Source organism: Pteropus vampyrus, unplaced genomic scaffold (genome assembly GCF_000151845.1).
Source record: "Pteropus vampyrus isolate Shadow unplaced genomic scaffold, Pvam_2.0 Scaffold140, whole genome shotgun sequence".
NCBI lineage: Eukaryota > Metazoa > Chordata > Mammalia > Chiroptera > Pteropodidae > Pteropus > Pteropus vampyrus.
The window spans coordinates 3,544,701-3,559,604 of NW_011888921.1; the positions used below are offsets into that span (position 1 = coordinate 3,544,701).

The following is a 14,904-nucleotide window of genomic DNA, read 5'->3' on the forward strand; positions in this document are numbered from 1 at the left end:
AAAGAACAGAGTAAAATAAGACCCACTTCATTAAGAAAAATTTATGAAATCAATAGCCATTTAGTCAACCAATTAGTTATAACTTATAAGCATATTTCACCCAGGAAATGTTTGATAACAGTTTGGGTTGACAAGGACAATGTGTCTAGCATGGAGTTCCAGCCCAAATTTACTAACAAAATTTGATATCTCTGCTGCACAAGGAATTTAAAATATTACTGGGGAAACAAAACCTTTAAGACACACAAAGATACTCCACGAAACCCTTCTCTATTGCATGACAGAGACCATAAGTCCAAAAAAAGAAGTCTCAGCTTGAACTTCAAGTGAGAAATATTTCCTGGAGCCTGTTATGTCACCATTTGGGAACATAATCAATGAAAGGGTCTGAGGCTTCCTGAGAAGCTGCTTTGATCACAAAAACATGAGCTTCATTTTTAGATCAAACTACTGTTTGTTTTTTCTTTTAAGATAATTATTGATTAAGCTCTTCTCTGCTGAGTCAATAACCAACTGTCAGTTAGCAGAGGTTGCTCAAATGTGAAGTTTGATTTCCCAAGCTACAGACACAGGAAAACATGAGGTCAGAGCACCAAAGGTTTGAGCTCTTCAGTTTAAAAACCACATGCAGTATGAAAGAATGTGCTGGTGTTCTTTGAAGTCTGACTTACATAACTTCAGATTCCAAAGAGAGATACATTTCTCCTCCCACTGAATTCAGTTGCTTTAGAAGCAGTCCAATTTTTTTAAAATTAATTTTTGGTAGAACTAAAGAGTATACTTAACATTCAGGTTGTCTTAACAATATAAGCCCAGGGCCACTGTAAACCTCATATTTTGAGTCACAAGGACATAAAGATGAAAAGGGCATCACTCTGGTCTGGAAAAACTCACTCACTCTCTAGGGGGGAACCAACACCTACATGAAAATGGAAGACCGCCTTCAAAATGCTTCGAAATGTATCTGCTCTCATTTTATGCTAGGAAGAGCATCTTCATGGTTTCCACTGACCTTCAGAAGAAATAAATACTCATTAGATTTTTATTTATATGTTTATTGTATATAGTTTTAATTGTGGTAAAATACACATAAACATAAAATTTACCATTTTAACCATTTTCAAGCATACAGTTTAGTGGCATTAAGTACATTGTTGTGTGACCATCACCACCATCCATAGAACTCTTTCATCTTCCCAAACTGAAAGTATACCCATTTAACTATAACACCCCATTTCCTTCTTCCCTACCCTCTAGCAATGACCCTTCTACTTTCTTTCTCTATGAATTTGACTGTTCTAGAGACCTCATATAAGTGGCATCATCCATATCTGCCCTTTTATAACTGACTTGTTTCACTCAGCAATGTCCTCAAGGTAGAGTTGTTTTTGTTTTGTTTTGTTTTTAAAGCTAATACTTTCAAGGGTCTCATAAACAAGCAACTGTACTTGTTCTAGCTGAGGTCCCTGTTTATTTACAGATCTTATTAAAGAGTCGCTTATCTCTGTGGTAAAGGGAGCTAAGATGTCATTTTGCATATAGTTAAGGGAAATCACTGTCATTCATGAATTGTCTGGACCCATCCAAGGTTCCGTGAGCTCTCAAAAGCACCAGCACCTCTCCTAATAAATGTTTGTGGAGGTTGTGAAGCTTTTCTACAAGAGGGAGCGAGAAGGCAGCCAGCCTGACTCAGAGCGGCCACGCCAGCCCCCGGCCCACATGGCTCTACACTTGATTATGGGTGTGTATAACCATCTGGTATGTGGGTTTAGCAATAAGAATGAGAGACTCAGGCTCTCCATGTCACATGTTGCTATTATTTTATTTAACACTGTTCTCTGGCCAACACTGCACAAGCACTGCATAAACCTGAAATTCTTCACTACAGTCTTTATTGTACAAGGGACACTTCGCCAAACTTGCTTCGGGGGATTGAGTCTCCAATCCCTGGAAAAGTAGCCATATTTCCTAATGCTTTTCAAATACGAAGTCTTGAGTGTTTAAACTCTAAAAGCTGTGCTGTAATTTTTTTTTTTTTTAAGTAAGTGCTATTTCTAGGCAAATTTCACTATATTTCATTAGGCTTCTGTCCTGGAGGAAAATACATCCCTCTGTATTCCGTGGTGATAAGGCAGGAAATGAAGTAACTGTTTTTGTTCACTATATCCTTTGCTGTTTCTATTTAACATCCTGATTTTAGCTAAAAGTTTATTTGTAAATCACAATTCTTTGTGTTGTACTTTAGCAAATAGAAATTTGTGCTTTCTTCGAAAGAAAGTCACTTCCAAGGTACATTATTTCACCATAATACCTTCCAATGTTGTAATCCCGTAACGAAAATTTTGTAAAACCATTATTTGCAAATGTTCATATTTGCCTTTCTCTTATGCTCTTTAATAGACTCCCCAATTCTCCTCTGGGCTCCAGTATTGAGATATTTAAATGCTTCTCCCTTCTACTAGGAAACTAAAGTTCCATTTCTACAGAAGAGTCTCAATCTGCAGCAAACTACTCGGGCACGTAAGAGATAGTCTTTGATCTGCCCCTGGCACATCCTACTGCCCTATTGGGTGAAAAACCAAAAGGAAATTCCTTTCTCTTTCTTCCTTTTAAAAAAAAATTATTTTAAAATTATAGTTCACATAAAATTATTATTGAAGTTATACAACGTAGTGATTTGACATTTATATACTTTATGCAGTGATTACCACGATAAGTCCAATAACCATCTGTCACCATACATAGTTATTACGGTATTATTTACTATAATCCTTATGCCATACTTTACATCCCTGTGACTTATTTTTTAACTGGCAGTTTGTACTTTTTAATTCCTTACACCTCTTCACTCATTCCTTCACCTGCTTCGCCCACAACCATCAGTTTATTCTTAGTATCTATGAGTTCGTTTCTATTTTGTTTTGTTCGTTTTGTTTGGTAGATTCCATTTGTAAGTGAGATCATATGGTATTTGTCTTTCTCCATAAGTCAATTTCGCTTAGCATAATACCCTCTAGGTCTATTCATGTTGTCACAAATGGCAAGATTTCTCTTCATGGCTGAGTAATATTCAGTTTATATATCTTCTTTATCCATTCATCTATCAATGGATGCCTAGGTTGCTTCCATATATTGTCTAATTGTAAATAATGCTGCAATGAACATAGGAGTGAACACATCATTTCAAATTATTGTTTTTTGATTTCTTCAAATAAATACCCAGTGTACATGTGTGTATCCCTTTATTATTTATTGTAGTTATACATGCTCTTATTAATTTTGTCTTTTTAAACAAATTTTATTTTTTAACCATCATATTAGCTTTATAATTGGTTGATCCACTGCTTTTACTAAATGTTTGCTTTTGTCAATGAGATTTTTTTCTTTTTTATATTTTCTTATTTTTAGTTTTGGCTTTTTCTTTTCCACTTGAAGAAGCCCTTTAACATTTCCTATAGTGAGGTTTAGTGGTGATGAACTCCTTTAGCTTTTGCTTATCTGAAGAATTCTTTATCTCTTTTTCAAGTAACCTTGATTGTAGTTTTCTCCCTTTCATCACTTTGAGTAATCTCTGTTGTAGTAATCTTAGTTGTAGGTTTATGCCTTTCAACTCTTTAAATATGATGTTGTGCCATTTTTTTCTGGTTTGCAAAGTTTCTGCTGAAAAATCAGCTTATAGTCTTATGGGGGATCTTTTATATATAACTAGCTGCTTTTCTCTTACAACTTTTAAGATTTTTCTCTTTATCTTTAACTGTTGGCATTTTAATTATGATATATCTTGGTGTGGCCTTGTGGGTTCATCTTGTTTGGGACTCTCTGTGCTTCCTGGACTTAGATGTCTTTTTCCTTTGTTAATAGCACGAACGATTCTGAGACCCACGGAGCCAATTGAGATTAATTATGAGCCTTTATTAGCCGGCTGGCAACTGACTCTCTACCACACAGGGTTAGAGGAGAATCAGCCCTGAGCTTTCAGAGGAGTCGGCTTATAAAGCTTAAGACCATATCCTGGTGGTCTTCTGAACAAGCAAGCAGATTACAGAAGCGGAAGTTGGCTGTTAGCATATCTTTGCCCAGAACCACACTCTTAATTAACAAGTAAGTGGATTACAGAAACAGACATTGGCCATCTTCATATCTCATACAATACACTTCCTCACCCACACCCAAGCAAGTAGGACAACTTCTGGTATCTAAAGATATTTCTTCCCTGTAGGAAGAGATTAGCAAGTTGGTTTAGCTAGTTGGCTTAGCTAGTTGGCTCACTTGAAAATTTTCTACCCTTAACACCTTCACCAGGTTAGAGAAGTTTTAGCCATTATTTCTTCAAATAGATTTTCTGTTCCTTTCTCTCTTCTTCTTCATTTTCTGGGACCTCTATGATGCAAATTATTGGTATGATGTTGTACCAGAGGTCCCTTAAACTATCCTCATTTTCTTAATTTTTTTTTTTTTTTTTTTTTTTTTTTTTTTTTTGCTATTCCGATTGAGTGATTTTCACTACCTTATCTTCCAGATTGGTGACCTGTTCTTCTGCATCATCTAAGCTACTATTCCCTCTAGAGTATTTTTCATTTCAGTTATTGCATTCTCCAGTTCTGATTATTTTTTGTATCTTTGTTGAATTTCTCACTGAGTTTATCTACTCTTCTCCCAAGTTTATTGAGCATTTTTATAATCATTGTTTTAAACTCTTTATCTGGTAGATTGCTTATCTCTGTTCTATTTAGTTCTTTGCTAGAGTTTTTGTCCTGTTCTTTTGTTTGGTACATATTCCTGTGTCTCCTCATTTGCCTGTCTCTCTTTGTGTGTTTCTATTAGATAGATCCACTACATCTCCTGGTCTTGAAAGAGTGGCCTTATAAAAAAGTTGTCCTGTGGAGTCCAATGGCATAAGCCCCCTGGTCACCAGAGCCAGGTGCTCCAGGGGTGTCCCCTGCCTGGGTTGCATGTGCCCTCCTGTTGTAGTTGAGCCTCAATTGCTGCAGGCATGCTGGTGGGTGGGGATGATCCTGAGTCTCACTGGCTGTAAAGATTGGGCAAGACTACTGTGGATGATCTGGTATATGAGGGCTGACTCCACTGAGCGAGATTTACTTTGGAGAGGATCTGGTGCTAGCCACAGCCACCCGTTGGGTGTGTATGTTGTGGAGCTGTTTGGGTTGAGCTCTGGTGCTAACCTAGGCTGGCCACCACTTATGCTGGTCCTGGGGCCACTTGGTAGTAGCTATGATGCAAGCTAAGGCCAGCAGCTGCTTCTGTAGAGGACCTGGAGCACACCTGCAAAAGACTCTGACCAAGGTGATCAGGTTGAATGGGGTGAGACCTCAGGAATGAATGGTGTTCACCAGGATAATAGAGAGTGACGCCTTCCTGCTCCAGGCCAGCCAGGTGGAAAGAGAGCACAACAAAATAAACAAAGGAACAATGACATCCACTAGCATTTCCCTCCCCAGAGAGAGTTCCCATTGATCCCTGCCCCTCTGGCCCTCCCCCTAATGTTATTCTTCCCCCTAATTTAATTCCTCCCCATATGACTCAGGCACTTGTTGACCTGCTGCCTCTGTGCTGGAGCTTGAAGCAATTAAGTTTGTGCATGAGCCCTTTAAAAGCAGCATCTTGGTCTCCCACAGCCCCTCTTCTCTTTCAGACATAATCTGGGCCGGTTTTCAAAGCCAGATGTTATGGGGACTCCTCCTCTTCTCAGCACAGGTGCCCTGGGCTGGAGAGCCTGGTGTGGGCCTGGGACCCCTCGCTTCTCAAGGGGGACCTCCCCAGATATCTGTCCTGATTCTTAATTGCCACACAATGGATGTAGGACCTGACCAGACCACGTCTCTGTCCCTCCTACTTTCAATGTGGTTTCTTTATATCCTCAGTTATAGGGAGTCTGTTCAACTAGCCTTCAGGTGGTTCTCAGCAGTGGTTGTTCTATATTTAGTTGTAATTTTGATGTGTATGTGGGAGGAGGTGAGATCAAGATCTATTTACTCCACCATCTTGACCCCATAACTCAACACTATCTTGACCTCACTTCTCAAGACTTTCTCTTTCTCTTAACTAATATTCCCCCACTCTTGGTAGGTTTGCCTTTAGAGTTTGTTATCAAAAACTTGCTAATAGAACTAGCTTTCTTCAAAATTTCAGTCTCCTCCAAGTTATATTGAATGTCTTATTTATCCCATAAGTGAATGCTGGGTACTGAGTCAGGCCTCTGGGATGCACTAAGATGGACCAGACACAGTCTATGTCCTGATGGAGAAAGGAGAGGACTCGCATTCCCTTACCGTACTATAAGTCAGGGTGTAGTATATGGTATAAGAGAAGGCTGTGAGGATTCAGACGGGCAGATTTAGGGTTCACAGATGAGTGAAAATAACCAACTTTTCGTGAACATATACTATGTATTGGGCACTGTGTTAGGCAGCTTATGTGTATTAACCATTAAGCATTTTCATCCCTAATTTAGAAATGAGGACACTGAGGCTTCGTTAAATGTGATTGTTTGCTCAGTTGTTATGCTTTTTACTGCACTATCCCTGTTGTGACCGGAATAACCAGACTCAACCTGAGTGCTTTGATTATAGAGGCAGTGTATTAGCTGGCGGCTGTCCTTCCAAAGGAGCAGCCCTGAAAATGCCAAGATACAAGGTTTTTAAGCCCTAAATTCTATTCCTCATTCTGTCTTAAACACAAAGGTCCATCTTTCTCCTATTCACTACCTGTCAACCCGCTGGTCAGGTGTGCAAGCGGGGGTTCCGGAGGCGGAAGGCTTTTGTTAGAATGTTATGTTCCTATGGGTGATTGCCTATGTTCCCATGGGCAATAGCCAGTGTTCCCATGGGCGATGGCCAAACAGTAATTTTCAGCTTATATAAAATTGATTATTTTTCATGCCACGCAAGCAAGCAGGGTTACACAGGCTAAAATTGGCAGTTAGCGTATGAGCTCATTGTTACAAGTTTCATGATTAACAGAATGCGGTTAGGGGCTCCAGAAACTAGGCCTAAGGTATAGACTTCCTTTGTCCAGTTTCAGGTTTTAATTATCCTTTACCCCTTTCACATTTCAGCAGGCTATCACATCCCATGATAATAACACTTCTTACTTCATGTCCTGTTATTGATCCCAATCCACCTCCCCACTAAAAAAGGAAGAGAGAGACTGGAAGGATTCAGTCAGCTCTTACCAGATCTGAACTGCCTTCTAGTTTGCATCAGAAATTTGTGGAATGTATATTCAGAGAAATATATGTGCCCAAATGGTAGCCAAAAGTGTAATTAAAAAATATATATATGGTTTTGAGAGCCGCCTATTTTATTTAGAGAAGCACACTGGTGAATTCCTTCATGAGTGTACATAATTCTTTCCTCCTCTTGTGATTCCAGTTAGAAGGGAAAAAACTAAGTTTGGAACTTGAGTAATTTACTAATGATTTTCTGGTGAAAGGAAGAGATACAAAGCCATAATAAACACTTATGTAGATAAAGCAGCAAGCAAAATTCAGATTCAGCATACTTTCTTGAGTGTCTACTATGCACCACTACCTTAAAGGCTTTTCTTTTACCATTTTATCTTTATTGCAAACTTGGGAGCCAGATGCTAATCTCAACTGACCCAAGAGGAAACTGAGGCCCAGCTAGATTAACTGATGGAATTTAGATTCAAACTCAAATTCTCCACCTCCAAGTGCAGCTTATGACTTGAAAGCAGACATGTTTGAGATCTAGGCAAAGGCTTTTCAGCTAAATTACAGTCTCTTCCATCAAAGCTGGAAATGCAGCTTTCTCCACACTGGGTTGTTGCCTTAGCACACCAGGCAAGAGACAAGAGAACATTACCCCTGAGAACAGATCTGTGCCAGATATGCACATTCTAACTCAAAATTAGGCTGCCCTGGGTTAACAGAGGCTGCCTCCCACTGTTCCTGCCATCACTTGACCTGTAGAGCTTTCTCAAGAAAAGAACAATTGTTTCTATCTGGAAACCCTTAAGGTTGCTACTACCAAGCCCTTCAGGTAAAGCAGGAATGGAAGCTATTATCAGGGACTTCCACCAAGGGACAGGCCTCAGGGCAAGTAAATCTTAAAGAGCTAGGTAATTCCATCCAGATTATTTTACTCCAATGCACAAGAAGTTTTTAAAAGCTTCTGCTTTCATATTTCCCCGCCATTATTAAGCAAGGTTTAACAACACAGTCTGGAGATAGAAATGGGGAGAACATTTGGGAAGTTAAACTATGTGCAAATGAAGACTTTAACTTTTGTTCGAATTACTTCAAAGTTAATACCTTTTCAAAAAGAAAAAATACAGCAAATTAAGTCAGTTGTAGTCTAATTCACTGTGGTCTGAATATAATGTCATGCTCATATAGATTATCAATAAATGTTTGTAGGAATGAATAAATGGATAGTGGTTTTAGAACCTTGCCAAAACCAAAGGTGGCAACCTTCTCTGGATTAAGCTAAATTTGGAATCTTTACAATAATGATGGAGGAAATTTCAGGCACAAGAATCAGAGAGCAGTTAAAAGCTTCTTCAAGTGCTCCTTTATTCTCTGCCAAAACCAGGATTAAACTACCTTCCCATGGTGTCTGCATTCCATTCTGGCCTCTGCTGGTGTGATTTCCTCCTCCCTCATCCCTTACTCCTCTTTCAGTGTCTGCCACTATCTGGACCTTTGGTTTTGCAACTTCAGGGGGTGAACATGAAAAGGTTTTGTCTGAAAGTCATAGTCATGCTCCCCAAGTACATCGGCAAACTGCTTCTTAAAAGGAAGGTACTGTGAACACTAAATTACCTCCTCTTGGGCAGAATTCTTTTACCTAATTGGAGGTGGGTTCAATAAGCAGGTCCTTCATTTGGACACTAAGAGAGTTTTCACAGAAATTTTAAAGGCATCACAAGTTCTATATGTTGCAGTAAGTGTAAATGCCCTCTGTAAAAATGTTCGTGAAACTTTAATGCAATTGCAGTGGTCTTATTTGTTAAGCCCGCTTGTTTCTCAAAAGATATCACTCATTGGGTCATATGTGTTAGAGGAGTCAGGCCTATAAAAAGGAAATATTACCAAAAGTCTTCCAGAACCATTGGTAAATGAATGAATTAATAGGGGAATGAATGAAGCTGTTAAGTAAAGTGTATAGAATGGCTTTATTCAACTGGCCCATAGAGCCTTGCACCTCCTTTGGCAAATCTTGATTGGGAATTTAAAAATCTTTAGTATTTTAAAGAATTTTTCAATGGCTTTTTAGCTCCTAAAGTTTTGATTATTAAGATTCTTCTTTGGATTGCATTAGTTCAAGTACATTGTTGTAGTTCCAGTAATAGCTTCCTTTTTTAAGATTAAAATTCTTTTCTTTGAGTTGATAAATTTCTTTAAAATATTCAGTCTTAGGGCTCTTTTGTTTCAATCACACATGAGCTCACGTGGAACATTTAAATTCTTAGCCTAAGAGTATACATAGCACTTATATTATTGAGTCAGCTTTCCTATACTGGCATTTAAATGCTGTGATGTACTTTTTAACTTTTTAAAAAGTCATCTAATGCCTACAAACAAAAGAACGAAAAATTATTTGTTTTGTTTTCTCATTTTTTCTTGGTTTTCTCCTCTTCCTTCTCCTCTTCCTTCTTTTATAAATATTTTAATTAGAAAATAATCTGTTTCATTGCTGTTAAAAAATGTGGTATGGATTGAATCTCATTCATCTTAGAGATCAAGCTTTATATTCATCTGTCATGCAACCATTTATTCTCTAAGTGATGATTATCTACAGCAGTTTGGAGGCATCCTTTCTGATTTATACCTCCTACATGTTCATATAATCCTTTTATGTATAACTACAGTGAAAAACAACTGTATACAACTGTGTGAACTGCTGAGCTATGTTCTGATCCGGAGAAATTGTATCGATTTATTTATTTATTTATTTATTTATTTTTGGCATCTAAGAGCATGTATTAGCTTAGACTGCTATAACAAAATACCATAGACTGGATGACTTAAACAACAGAAATCTGTTTTTCATAGTTCTAGTGGCTGAGTAGTCTGTATCTTGTTGCTGGTTGATTCAGTTTCTGGTGAGGAATCTCTTCCTGGCTTGCTGAGGGCTGCCTTCTTGCTGTGTCCTCACATGGCAGAATGAGAGCTCCGGTGTCCCTTTTTCTTCTTAGAAGAGCACCTATTGGATTGAAGCTTTATCTTAATGACTTCATTTAACATTTATCATTTTGTCACAGACCCCATCTCCAAATATAGACACATTGGGGGTTGGTGCTTCAACATATTAATTTTAGGGATACACAGTTCAGTCCATAGCAGGGCGCTTAAGCTTTTGTTCAACGTCAATAAAACCATGTACCTTTAAATTAACACACTAGAAATCTATATTAAATAGACTTATGAAAAATTTAAATATACAAAGTATACAGAAGAAGAAAATATTCCTGAATCGATCCCTCCATGATTTCTATTAGCTTACTTACTTAGTATTTTGTTTCAAAATATAACAATCATTCTCTCAATATGTTTCTGTTTTAATATTACCTTTACTAATAATATTTTTTTGGGGGGTCTACCTGGTGCCAAGTATCCAGAAGACAAATACAGAAAAAGTGTCGAGGTCTGCTTTTTAATCTGTAAAAACAAAACCAAAAACAAATATTAGCCTAGATAATATCTAAGGTTTTTTTCCAGTTCCAAAATTGCATAATTTACTTTATTTTGAGAATTTGGCTTTCTAAAAGCACAGTCAGATAAGAAAGTTTGACTTACTTTTGTTACATTAATTTTATCTTAAATGGAGTAGGTAGCGAGCAACTTTATAACAGTTTACTACTGATATAGTATAATGTTTTAATAGGTAGTTGAGCCAAAGTATTTGTCAATCTAAATGCTAGTTTATCATTAATTGAAAATATTAGAGTCATAAAGTCCTGGACTGTGTCAACTGTGAATGTTTGCAAAATTTTATTCTTTACAAAGCAACAGTACTGGCACAATAGTAACATTGGCATAAGGAGAGATATATAGATCAGTAAAACAGAATTGAGAGTCTAGATATAAACCAATGTGTCTATGGTCAACTTATTTTTGACAAGTGTATCAAGATGATTCAAGAAGAAAGAATAATCTTTTCAACAAATGGTACTGGGACAACTGGATAGCCACGTGAAAAAGAATGAAGTTGGATACTTACCTCACATGATATATAAGACTTAATTCAAAAGTCTTGATAAAAAGACAAAAGCATACAACTCTTAGAAGAAAATAGAGGGTTAAAATTTTATGTTCTTATATTCAGCAATGGATTCTTAGATATAGCACCAAAAGCACAAGCAACAAAAGAAAAATAGATAAATTGGACTTCATCAAAACTAAAAATTTTTGTGCATGATAGGACACCATCGAGAAAGCAAATAAACAACCCACAGAATGGGAGAAAATATTTGCAAATGGTACATCTGATAAGGGACTTGTGTCCAGAATACATAAAGAACTCTAACAGCTTAATAATAAAAAGACAAATAACTCAATTACAAAATAAGCAAAAGATCTGAATAGACATTTCTCAGTATAGAAAGGAATAGAAAGTAATAGAAAGTCACTAAACATTCTGCAGCTGCTTAATCTTTTAGTCAAAATCCATAGTATGAGAAACTAGATTGAAGGAACCTCTCTCCTTCCGATCTCTGCCCTCAACAACTACCATTCTTCTTTAGAAAATGAACATTTCTCCAAGGCATTGAGGAGCTTCTCTCTAGGCTGTAGTTAAGTCTCTCAAATCTAGAAAATGAGAACCTAGAGACAGGTACAATCCTTGGTGCTCAGATGATAAGTGATTTATAAGTTTATCTCGCTCCCACTTATACAGCTTGGTGGTGCAGTGCAAATCTTATCAAAAACTGGTTCAATGATTTAAGATTTATTAAGAGCTCTACAATGTCCTGTCCATTTTTGAAAAGTCACAAAAGAAGTAGTCACTGACCTCCTGGAGATTATAACCCCCTAAATCAAAAAGAAATACCTTATGCCCATTTTCTTTTGTTATTTTCTCATTAGAGTCGGAGACATCTGAGTTTCACAGGAAGCATACTATAGTATGGGAAACAAAATGCAGAAAAAAAGGTTAGTAGATTCAAGTGAAGAATTTAACATTTAACATTTGATAGAGAAATCTTACTTTCTAGGATAATTACACAGTTATTCATAGCCTAGATTATTTAACCAAATATGAAGCTAGTTAATTTTCAACAAAACAAGGTGCTACCTTCGATAGCCATCATATTAAAGAGATTCATATTCAGTTACAATTAGAGGTCAAAACAAAAACTTTCCTACAATTTTTATTAGGTAAAAAAATTTTTCATGTTTCTGAACACTAAAAATTGTTCTGTAATGTATAACAGCATTACTCAAGCTTTAGAATAGCCTCTTCTTAACGGTGTATGAACATAGCCTCATATATATCTACATTTGCCCAGACATAGTTGGATTTTAACTGTGCAGAGGTCAGATAAAGGTTCTTAACTTTTTATGACATCAATTATCTATGGAGGACAGAAATTGCAAAAACATTGCCCTTTAAAAGTCTCATCCGATCTATGGTTAAGATACATGTACTTTTATTAAAATCAACAAAACGATGCACCAAAGTTCTATAATCAGTCCACCAGGATATTCTAATCGGGTGTAGTGATATTACATTGTGATTTTAATTCGCATTTCACTAATGGAGCTGTCCTTCGAGGCATGTGAGCAGTACCAGTGATCTGGCCAAGGGCACTCTGAAACAGGCATCCACTGCTCCCTTTGGTGCTCTGCCATCATAATGACTTAGCTGCCTCTCCTCCCATTCTCTACTCCTACCATAACAAACTAACTCTAATTCTCTTTACCTCAAAGCTTCTGCTTTCTGCCTTCTTTCTGTATATCTCCTTGCTACATTCCTCTCTGTATATCTCAGGTTCAAAGTCCCCACAGAGAGTGATAAGTCAAAGTGTGACCCTCCAGAATGGTGTGCCCCCTTGGACAGAATTCTCATGCCAAGTTACTTAAATGTCATTGGGAAGCCTATAGATAGTTGTCCTTAGATCAGGGGCCCACCCCTAGTCCAGTCACCTGTGGCTAAGAATCACAAGTATGAAGGACAAAGAAGAGACTGTGTGTCTGGCAGAATCCCGGCAGGAGGCAGTGTACCTCACAGGCATGGAACACAGCCTGTCTATTACAGCCATCTTCAACAGTAGAGTGGACACTGATTGGACTTGCTTGGGATGGAATGAAGAACAAATTTCCTTATGATGGGCTCAAGTAGTGGTTTTCAGTGTATGCTTGGCATAAAGTCTTAAGTTCCTCCCTTAAAGAGAAACTTAGTAGGTAAGACTCTGAGCTCTCTATGCCCTTTTTCAATCAGAACAGTTTCGTATTATTCACTTTTACATGTTGGATTTTCAAATAAAAATCTCACTTGAAGATAAAATTCCACTCTTCACAAAAAGTGAACTGAGAGCCACTGAGCTACAGGAGTACAAAAACTTTATGTGAGTAATTTTTTTAAAGAGGCTTTCATTTTTAAAGATTAAGAGTTAATAAGATATATAATGAAATAAAGATGTCACTGAATGTATTTTACCCAGGTTTTTTTGTAAAAAGCTTCTGGGAAGGATAAACAAGAAAATAGAATAAGATTATTTAACATTATATTCTTCATCCCAACTGTTTTTTTGTCTTGGATGTTACCATGGGAAATTGTTTAATTATGATTGTCAATTTTTTGCTGAGTAGGATAAACATTTTGTTACCAATGAGCAGATTATAAATTCAAAGGGTTAAAATAACATATTTTTACAGCTGTCTTGTTTGATTGTGTTTACAGACACAGAACTATCACGTCAGGGTAAAAGTTTATATTCACTGCTGGTTACATTAGTAGTTAACTATGTCAAATTTGGATACATCACAGCAATCACACACATTATTTACATTTTAGATCAATGTATACATTATATTTTATTATGACAATCATATTTGTTATGCTTAGTCTTTAGCATAGGATGATCATCTGCCAAGAACTTTTTATAAAATTGAAGGCATCTTGATGGTATTTATAAATATGAATTTGAAGAGATATATCCTTATTCTCTGAGTTGGGACATCCTAATACCTATCATTTACTTAAAAGATGACCCATCTGGTAAAAATGTCAAGCCACTGTTACTTATTGACATGGCAAATAAAGTTATCTGAAACTCTTCTAAGCATTCCACTCCTTAGGCTGAACAAATATATCCCCTGATCTTTCTCTTGAAAATGCCCCCAAAATGCCTTTTTTCACCAGTGCAAGGCATCGGCCTTCCTTTTCTTCTTCTCAGAATCTCAGTGTATCTCTGGTTTAAGCAGAAAACTATTCAACTAGTCTTATGTCCTAGAAACTTGTTGGTCTATGTGAAGTCGTTAGGCTAAGGGACAGGCTTCTTCTGACAGTGAAGTCAGTTCAGCCATTGAACTGTGTTGTAAGTCAATGGCCTTAAGTAAACTCTTAACCCTACCCAACTGCCTCAGAAATCGTGCTGTCAGTTGCAAGGGAGGCTGGAGAGGATACTGCACATGACTCAGCCCAAATGCATCACTGTTACTGGAATAAAACCCGAATCATGACCTTCTGAGGCTGGCAAGTAACAATCCTCTTAAAGTTGAATGACAGCATTCAACTTTAGTACCATTGCTACTAACACCCAGCTGGTGCACAGTCGACATCTGTGCAATTTAGGTTGGAAGTTCTTTTTGTTAATGATTATCATTAGAAATACAGTAGTATTCAGGGAGGAAATATAGTACATTTGGGGAGGAAAATGAAAGAAATATGACAATGTGTTAATCCTGTAACACTGATGGGT

At 37.2% G+C, this 14,904-nt stretch overlaps 1 protein-coding gene and 1 long non-coding RNA gene across 16 annotated transcripts in view; one reads left to right on the forward strand and one right to left on the reverse strand.

Annotated features, from left to right (window-relative positions):
* The window catches only part of PCED1B (PC-esterase domain containing 1B), a 151,747-nt gene that overhangs the window by 27,597 nt on the left and 109,246 nt on the right, over positions 1-14,904 (forward strand). Inside the window, exon 3 of one of the 15 annotated variants that reach the window (XR_002782330.1) lies at positions 12,068-12,113. The exons of the other annotated variants lie outside the window; for them this stretch is intronic. The gene's annotated coding sequence lies outside the window, so the exon portion shown is untranslated. Of the gene's footprint in view, positions 1-12,067; positions 12,114-14,904 lie in introns of those variants that run through there. 15 annotated transcript variants of the gene reach the window in all.
* Positions 10,616-14,904, reverse strand: part of LOC111744748 — a 5,128-nt gene continuing 839 nt past the window's right edge. The window contains exons 2-3 of the long non-coding RNA XR_002782332.1: positions 12,033-12,100; positions 10,616-10,642 (exon numbers count right to left, since the gene is read on the reverse strand). This is a non-coding gene — a long non-coding RNA (uncharacterized LOC111744748). The remainder of the gene's footprint in view (positions 10,643-12,032; positions 12,101-14,904) is intronic.